This window comes from Vicugna pacos, chromosome 1 (genome assembly GCF_048564905.1).
Source record: "Vicugna pacos chromosome 1, VicPac4, whole genome shotgun sequence".
NCBI classification, from domain to species: Eukaryota; Metazoa; Chordata; class Mammalia; order Artiodactyla; family Camelidae; genus Vicugna; species Vicugna pacos.
In genome coordinates, this window is record NC_132987.1 from 5,965,643 (window position 1) to 5,972,683 (window position 7,041).

Here is a 7,041-nt window from a genome sequence, read left to right on the forward strand (position 1 = left end):
CTCCCATTTTTCCAAGCCCCTCAGTTCCATGTCCCAGAGGAGAATCTCTTTATTGGTTTTCTTTTGTATCCTTATTGAGACTGACTGTGCATATGCATGCATACAGCACATCTTTCATTTTTTCATATTTATCATTATTTTTATTTACATAGTGTTTGGTGCCTTGCTTTTTTCACTTTACCACATATCCTGGAGATCATTCCAGAAGTTTTCATAAGAACTGCCTGGTCTATTTTTCTGTTTTTTTTTTTTTTTTGTGTGTGTGTGTGGTTGTTTTGGGATGGGAGGTAATTAAGTTTACTTATTTATTTGATTTTCAGATTGAACCCAGGACCTTGTGTGTGCTAAGCATGTGCTCTACCACTGAGCTACACCCTCCCCTCTAAAAAGCTGCCTTCTTTTTTTGTTTGTTTTAGGGGAGGGTAGGTAATTAGGTTTATTTAATCTTATTTTTTAGTGGAGGTACTGGGGATTGAACCCAGGACCTCATGCATGCTAAGCATATGCTCTACCACTGAGCTCTACCCTCCTCTTTTGCCTGGTCTTTTTAATGTCTGTACACTGTATGGTGGGAGCAGAGTTTATCTAGAGTGATGGGCATTTGTTTCCAGTTTTAGAGGGGGAGGAAATTAGGATTCTTGTTTATTTAAGTATTTTAATGGAGATACTGGGGATTGAACCCAGAACCTTGTGCATGCTGAGCACCTGCTCTACCACTGAGCTCCACCCTCCTCCTCTGTTTCCACTTTTGATACTGCAAAAATGCTACAATATGTTAGACATACATCTCTGAGCAACTGCTAAGTTCTTAGAAGTGGGACTGCTGAGGCAAAGGGGTTCATGTGCCTTTTACCTCTTGAAATTTTGAAATTGCCAAATTGACCCGTGTTTTCTTGCTGTTCGTGTAAGTTCTTGGCTCAGAGTGGCCGTCAGGACTTCAGGGCACTAGGTGGACTCTACTGCATCTAAGAAGAGGGAGGCTTCCGCGGCAGGTGAGGGGAAATGTGAGCTTGGCGCCCGACAGGAGAGATGGGGACGGCGCTGGGAGGGAAGAAGGGAGGAAGTGACTGAAGCCAGGAGACGACTGGAGGTGTGCCAAAAGCAACACCCTTTCATCATCGCGGGGAAGCAAATTCTAGGAGGCATCCTTGGCACCGCTGTGATAAAAACCACAGAGAAGGCGGCGATCTGCCTCAGGTGAGGCCGGTTCCAGGCAGTGCGGGGACTAATTAGGAGAGTAAAGAGACAAAGGCTCCCTCTCACATATGGAGTCGATCTTTAATTACTTTAAATAGGTTAAAGATTCATTACAGATGATGATTTTTCTCCCTGGACATCCGCTGATGGCGGTAGATGCTGTCTCCTTCCCCTCCAAGGCGGACACCGTCAGGGCAGCCACAGTGGCTCGTAGACTGCGTCTCCCGAACCTCAGGGGACGTCCTTCCTCCCAGCGTGGCATCGCCAAGGCGGCCCTTTTCCGGACCTTTGGTTCTCCTTGCGGATCGGGGGGCACGGCCGGACACACGCGGCTGGGCGCTGGGCTTCGTAGACCTCGCCCTCGGTGCTTTGGCCATTTCTGCTGGGCAGAGGGGCAGATTTCTCTTCTCAAGCGAGGGCGGAGAAATAAGAACATGTTTTGGTGAACGCGAATTTCGTACCACCAGAGCCGTCCTTTTGTTGGGTCTCCACGGTTTTATCTATCTAGAGGAAAGCGTAGATGAGTGGTAGCATTACACAGAAATTCCATATTTTAATTGCTGAGGAAAGAGTAATGAGATTTAGGCTTCAATGATTCAGATCGAGTTGATCAAATGTCCTTTTTAGAAGGCAAGACAGCATTTCCTCTCACTGAGACACTGTCACAGTTCGCCACAATATGTCCTTGGATATATTTTTTTTAATTTCTCTTTATTTGATGCAACCATTATCATGTACTTCACTTCTCTTTTGAATTATTTTTTATCTTGGGGGCGGGGATTAGGTTTACTTATTTTATTTATTTATCAGAGGAGGTTCTGGGGATTGAACCCAGGACCTCGTGCATGTTAAGCATGCGCTCTACCACTTGAGCTATACCCTCCCCACTGTCCTTGGATATTTATCATGGCAAATTTTTCCCTTGAGTGAGGCCCAGGAGTAGAATTGAGGAGGCAGGAATCGTGTGCTGGGGTAACCCTGGACTGTACTTGAAGCCAGCTCTCTGAGATGGGTATGTCACTACCTATTTGAACTTCCTGTCTGGAACAAGCGTATCTGTGTGTAGGATGGTGGTGTCCAGCTAGCAGCGCCTACCACAATTTTGTGTTCTCTGTCTTCCGAACGGAATGAAAATAATTCTCTCATATTTTGATGTCGTCTGGCTAGAATAGTCAGAATTATAACCCAGGATTTTCCATAACAGAAATAATTCTTCTCCATGGTTAGTCCTTCAAAATTTGTCATATTGAAGGAGATGAAATGGCTTGGAGAGTTTGGATCTATGTAAGAGAAAGAATCAAAAAGTATTTGACTTTCTTAATTGTTGTTATCTAAATTAACGGTCAAAATTTTTATGCTGAGGAAAGTTTTTCAAAAAAACTTTAAAAATTTTTATTTATTTATTTATTTGGTAGAGACACAGTCGATTTACAGTGTGTTAATTTCTGGTGTACAGCGTGGTGATTCAGTTATACATATATGTTCCTTTTCATATTCTTTTTCAGTAGAGGCTATTACAAGGTATTGAATATAGTTCTTTGTGCTGTGCAGTAGGACCTTGTTTCTCAGATAAACTCTTTAATGGACCCCAGTGCATATAAAACAATGAAGATTGGGGTCGTGTCTGCTCCTTGCTCTCCCCCCTTTCCAAGTCTAGATGCCACAGAACCCAGAACCAGACAGAGCTGGAGGGGCTGCGTATTTCTACATCATCTATTCCTGATGCAGCATCTCACACAGCAGGGTCCCCAATAAATGCTTGTGAAATTACACAGAACCTGGTGCTTATGAAACATGGATATAAGATGTTTTAGGTGGAAATGTTTCAAGTTCATATTTTGAAAAATTGGTCCAAATGAAAGCTACATCTTTCAAGTGTATGTTCCTTGGCAACACTGAAAAGGGTTAGTGATATTTATTCTGGGAATGTCAAAGGTAAAATAATTATAAGGGTTGTGATCTGCGTCTAGAGCTCCTAAGGTGATAGGGGTCAACGTAGGATGCCTGATAAAGGTGCTATCTTCCCATTCAAAGAGATATGTGTGTGTGTGTGCGTGTGTGTAGCATTCCTTGGTCAAGACTTATGGTAGAGATGTGAACTGGCAGATTAAGGGGAAAATCTAGCTCAGAGACTCTGGCTCAGAGAATGTTTTAAAAATAATTTTGAATTTGCTGCCAAAGTTTTTTTAAATTGTAAAATTTCACATACAAATCTAGGTTTCTGGTTTCTCTTGAAAAAAATAGAAGATCTAGTAACTCAGGCAGCCTACCTTCATCTTAAGCAGTGGTTCTCAAAGTGTGATCCTCAGCCAGCAGCATCAGTACCGCCCAGAAACTTGTTAGAAACTCTGTGGCTGGGCCCAGCGATCTGTGTTCCAGCCAGCCCTCCCGGGATGCTGGTGCCTGCTTACCTTTGAGAATCCCTGTTGTTGACTATAACCAGGTAGAGCTTGGCGGTGTATGTGCTTAACACCTAGGCTTCTCCACTCATTAATGCAATTATCTGGCCCTTAGGAGCATTTGATGTTTTTTTCCCTCTTGGTGTATGGATAAGATCACTTAATATGAACACATGAGATTTCCATACCCCCGATTATGAATCCGAGGCCCCGAAGACCTGAGGTCAGGCAGAGACTTTAGGAATCCTAGCACCATCCCTTAAGCATATCAGATCTGACGTTTCCATCTTCTCTTAGCCAATACCCTTGTGGCAGTGTGAGAAAACTCAATTAGTACAAAGAGATAAGGGCGTATGGAAGTCTTGGGAGGCAGAGAGCCCTGGTCGGAGTCTCTAATGCATACAAGTAAAATGGTTAGATAAAGCTTTATTGAATTATATGGCAGGTGGGAACGAGTCACAAGGAATATTGGGGTATTTAAGTGTGGGTTTTTAAATGAACTTTTCAGAATGTCTGTATGGTTTCTGCCAGTTTGTCAGACAGCCATCAATTACTCAGTCTCACCCTAAATATAAACATGCCGCCATTTTATTATCACCAGCCAGCATCTCCTGAAGCTGACTCTGTGTGGGTCAGCATTCTGACTAATTGCCAAGCCTGAGTCCCACACAGAGGTCCCCTCCCATCAGCCCCCTGTTTACTCACTCAGCTGCTATTTTTTTTATTAGATGCAAATGGGTATGACTCAAATCAACCTAAGATTCTTTTATTATTATTTTTAAAAATATTTTTTAGCTCTTTCTGAGCCTCGAGATAATGTTTAGCTTCCTGAAATAATTAAATATTTACGAAACAGTATTAATGAGTGCTCAGCAAACACCACGTCTCCTTGATTTCCCAGCCCGAGGCAGATAGGTGAGATTCTATGGCTAATTCTTGCCAACAGAATGTGAATAGAGGTGTCCTGTCACATCAGGTCTGAGGCAGCTAGGAGAAGGTGCATTTTCTCTGTGCTTCCACCCTTCCTACCGTGGTGATCTTCAAGAATATGTGTTTGAGATGATGGAACTGTGTGGAGTGGGAGCCGCTCAGGTCCTTGATTTGCCCTTTGAAAAGACCGCTGTGCAGAACTACCTGACCCGCTTCTGACTCGGGCGTGAGCGAGCATTAATATTAAGCACTGTGTTACACTTGGCTCCAATGATTCTGCTATGGAAAGCCTGTCCTCCCCTGACCCACACAAACTGTCAGAACCGATAAGCTGGCTTGGCTGAGGAACATGCTAGGACTTCTGTGGGCGCAGATATGAAACGTGCAGCAGCTTGGAACTTACACGTGTGCAGAGCTGGTCCTTGAGGGGTGGGATCAACAGCCCATCTGACAGTGTCCGGAGAGTAAACCTTTCTGTAGACTGGAGTCAGCGTCCAAGAAGATCTCATCTAATGGGCAGAACACAGAAGCAGGATTTTATGGGCAGCAATAACACTTAAGATTGTAAGAGAGGAATCACTGTGGGATTTGGACCAGGACTGCAGCTGGTTGCTGAGAGGGTGGGACATGGGGCCCAGCCCTGGAGCCTGAAGGCGGGGTTGAGTGATCAGCACCCCAAGAAGGATGGAGGCTAATTACAGAGTTCGTGACCCAGAGGAAAAAGTTGGGGAGAAGGCAGGAGCTACTCGGTAAGTAGAGAAGATTCCAGTTTGAGGTTTGGGCGACCAGGTAGATGGAAGCACCGTTCCCTGAGGTCAGGGTAATTGGTGAGTGGGTCTGATTTGTCTCTACTGAGTTTTGGATATGGGGACATCCAAATGGCAGTTGTGGTGCCCACAAGTAGCTTGGAGTGGCTCATAGCCTCCTCCTGATTTCCATTAGCTTTCTGTTTGGCTACCCCAACCACATATACAATTGCAGTCAAAGCAGTGTACATGCTGTGCAAAGGCAGTTTTTATACAACCAAGTCCTTCCCTTCCCACTACAGTGCTGTTTCTAAACCTCTCCTATATGGAGATGCAGGGACCTCCACTGTCAAGTAGAGATGTCCATTAGCAGTCGTGTGTGTGGGTCTGGAGGAAGATGGGGAAGGAAATAACAAGTTTGTACTCATTAGCATAAAGATGGAAATGTAACTGGTGGAAAAGAAGGGAATTGCACCTTCCGAAACTGTATCCAGTAAGACGAGGACCTCCTCTAGAGACCTGAGCCACACACATTCCTGACAGCCAGGTTGAGAAAGAAGATCTGTGAAGGTGATTAAAGGAAAAGAGTTGAGAATGGTGTCCAAGAAAGTCAAGGTAGAGGAGGGTTTCACAGAAAAGGGAAAGGTCAGCTGTTTGCAAAATGATGGGCAAAGTGTAGACAAAAATGCTGCCTTTGGATTTTGTCATTAAGGGATCATTGTCAGCATTGGTGCGTAAGGAAGGCAGACTTTGGAATGAATGGGAGCTAGGAAAATGGAGGCAATGAGTAGAGACAATGTCTTCAAGAAGATTGGCTATCCAGGGAGGGCTGTCAATAACAGGAGGGGAATCTGGGCTTACTACTCTGCGCAAAACAGCCACCATGGCCCCTGTAACGCACAGGTCAGATCAGGTCACTTCTGCCCTGGAGCCCTGCCAGGGCTCTCACTCCTCTCAACATCAAAGCCAAAGTCCTGGGAAGAGCCTGATCTGTGAGTGGCCACTTGCCCCACCCCTGCACACCTGCTTCCTTCTTATCCTGCTTAACGTGATCTTTCTCCACATTTATCATTTAATATATTGTGCTTGTTGTTCATCGTCTATCTTCTCTTGCTAGAATAGAGTCTCTTCCGAGGCAGGGATCCTGGACCACTTTATTCCATTGATGGATCCCATGTGCATCCACTGAAATATCTCTGGGACCATTCAATGAAAGGTGTTGAAGAAACCAAAACCAAGGTGATCTTTAAAAATAATATTTTTGTGACATCTATCATATTTATGTGACAAGCTGTAGAGGGGACAATGGATGGAAGGACGTTGCCATGGGGATGGAATGCTGGAGCAGAAGAGAGTTGGGGATACCCGGGGTCAGAGGGATGGAGCTTCAGGGAGAGTGTCTTAGGTCAGCCTGGTCTTAGTTGATTAGGACACGTTACCACTGAGGTCCAGGTTGTGGATCAATTCCCAGTTGGGGCCACTTAATGTCGTCTCACTCTGACCCTGGGCTGCAGGGTCATCTCCTCAGGCATGGAGTGGGTCACGAGGGATGAACACATCAGGCTGGATGCTGGTGCACTGTTGGCCCTTTCCAGGAAAGGGGTGGCCGGCAGCCTCATTTCAGAAAACAAGGCATATTCTAAGGTTCTCTATTCTCACATTTCTCACTTAGCAGGGCTCCTCCTAAGAACTGCCCTTAAGCGCAGAAGAGGTTGAGAGGAGGGCTTGCCAAGGGAGGATGTTCTCTCCACAGCCTGCCTCTCGCAGGC

General features: G+C 45.1%; 1 long non-coding RNA gene across 2 annotated transcripts; it reads right to left on the reverse strand.

Moving 5' to 3' along the window:
• Positions 1–3,787: 3,787 nt before the first annotated feature.
• On the reverse strand, positions 3,788–6,483 carry LOC140696836 (uncharacterized). 2 transcript variants are annotated; one of them, XR_012073489.1, is made up of 4 exons: positions 6,296–6,483; positions 5,748–5,834; positions 4,930–5,035; positions 3,788–3,901 (listed from the first exon to the last, which is right to left on the reverse strand). It is a non-coding gene; the product is annotated as an uncharacterized lncRNA (long non-coding RNA). The 2 variants fall into 2 exon arrangements; XR_012073643.1 differs by lacking the exon at positions 5,748–5,834.
• Positions 6,484–7,041: the final 558 nt, after the last annotated feature.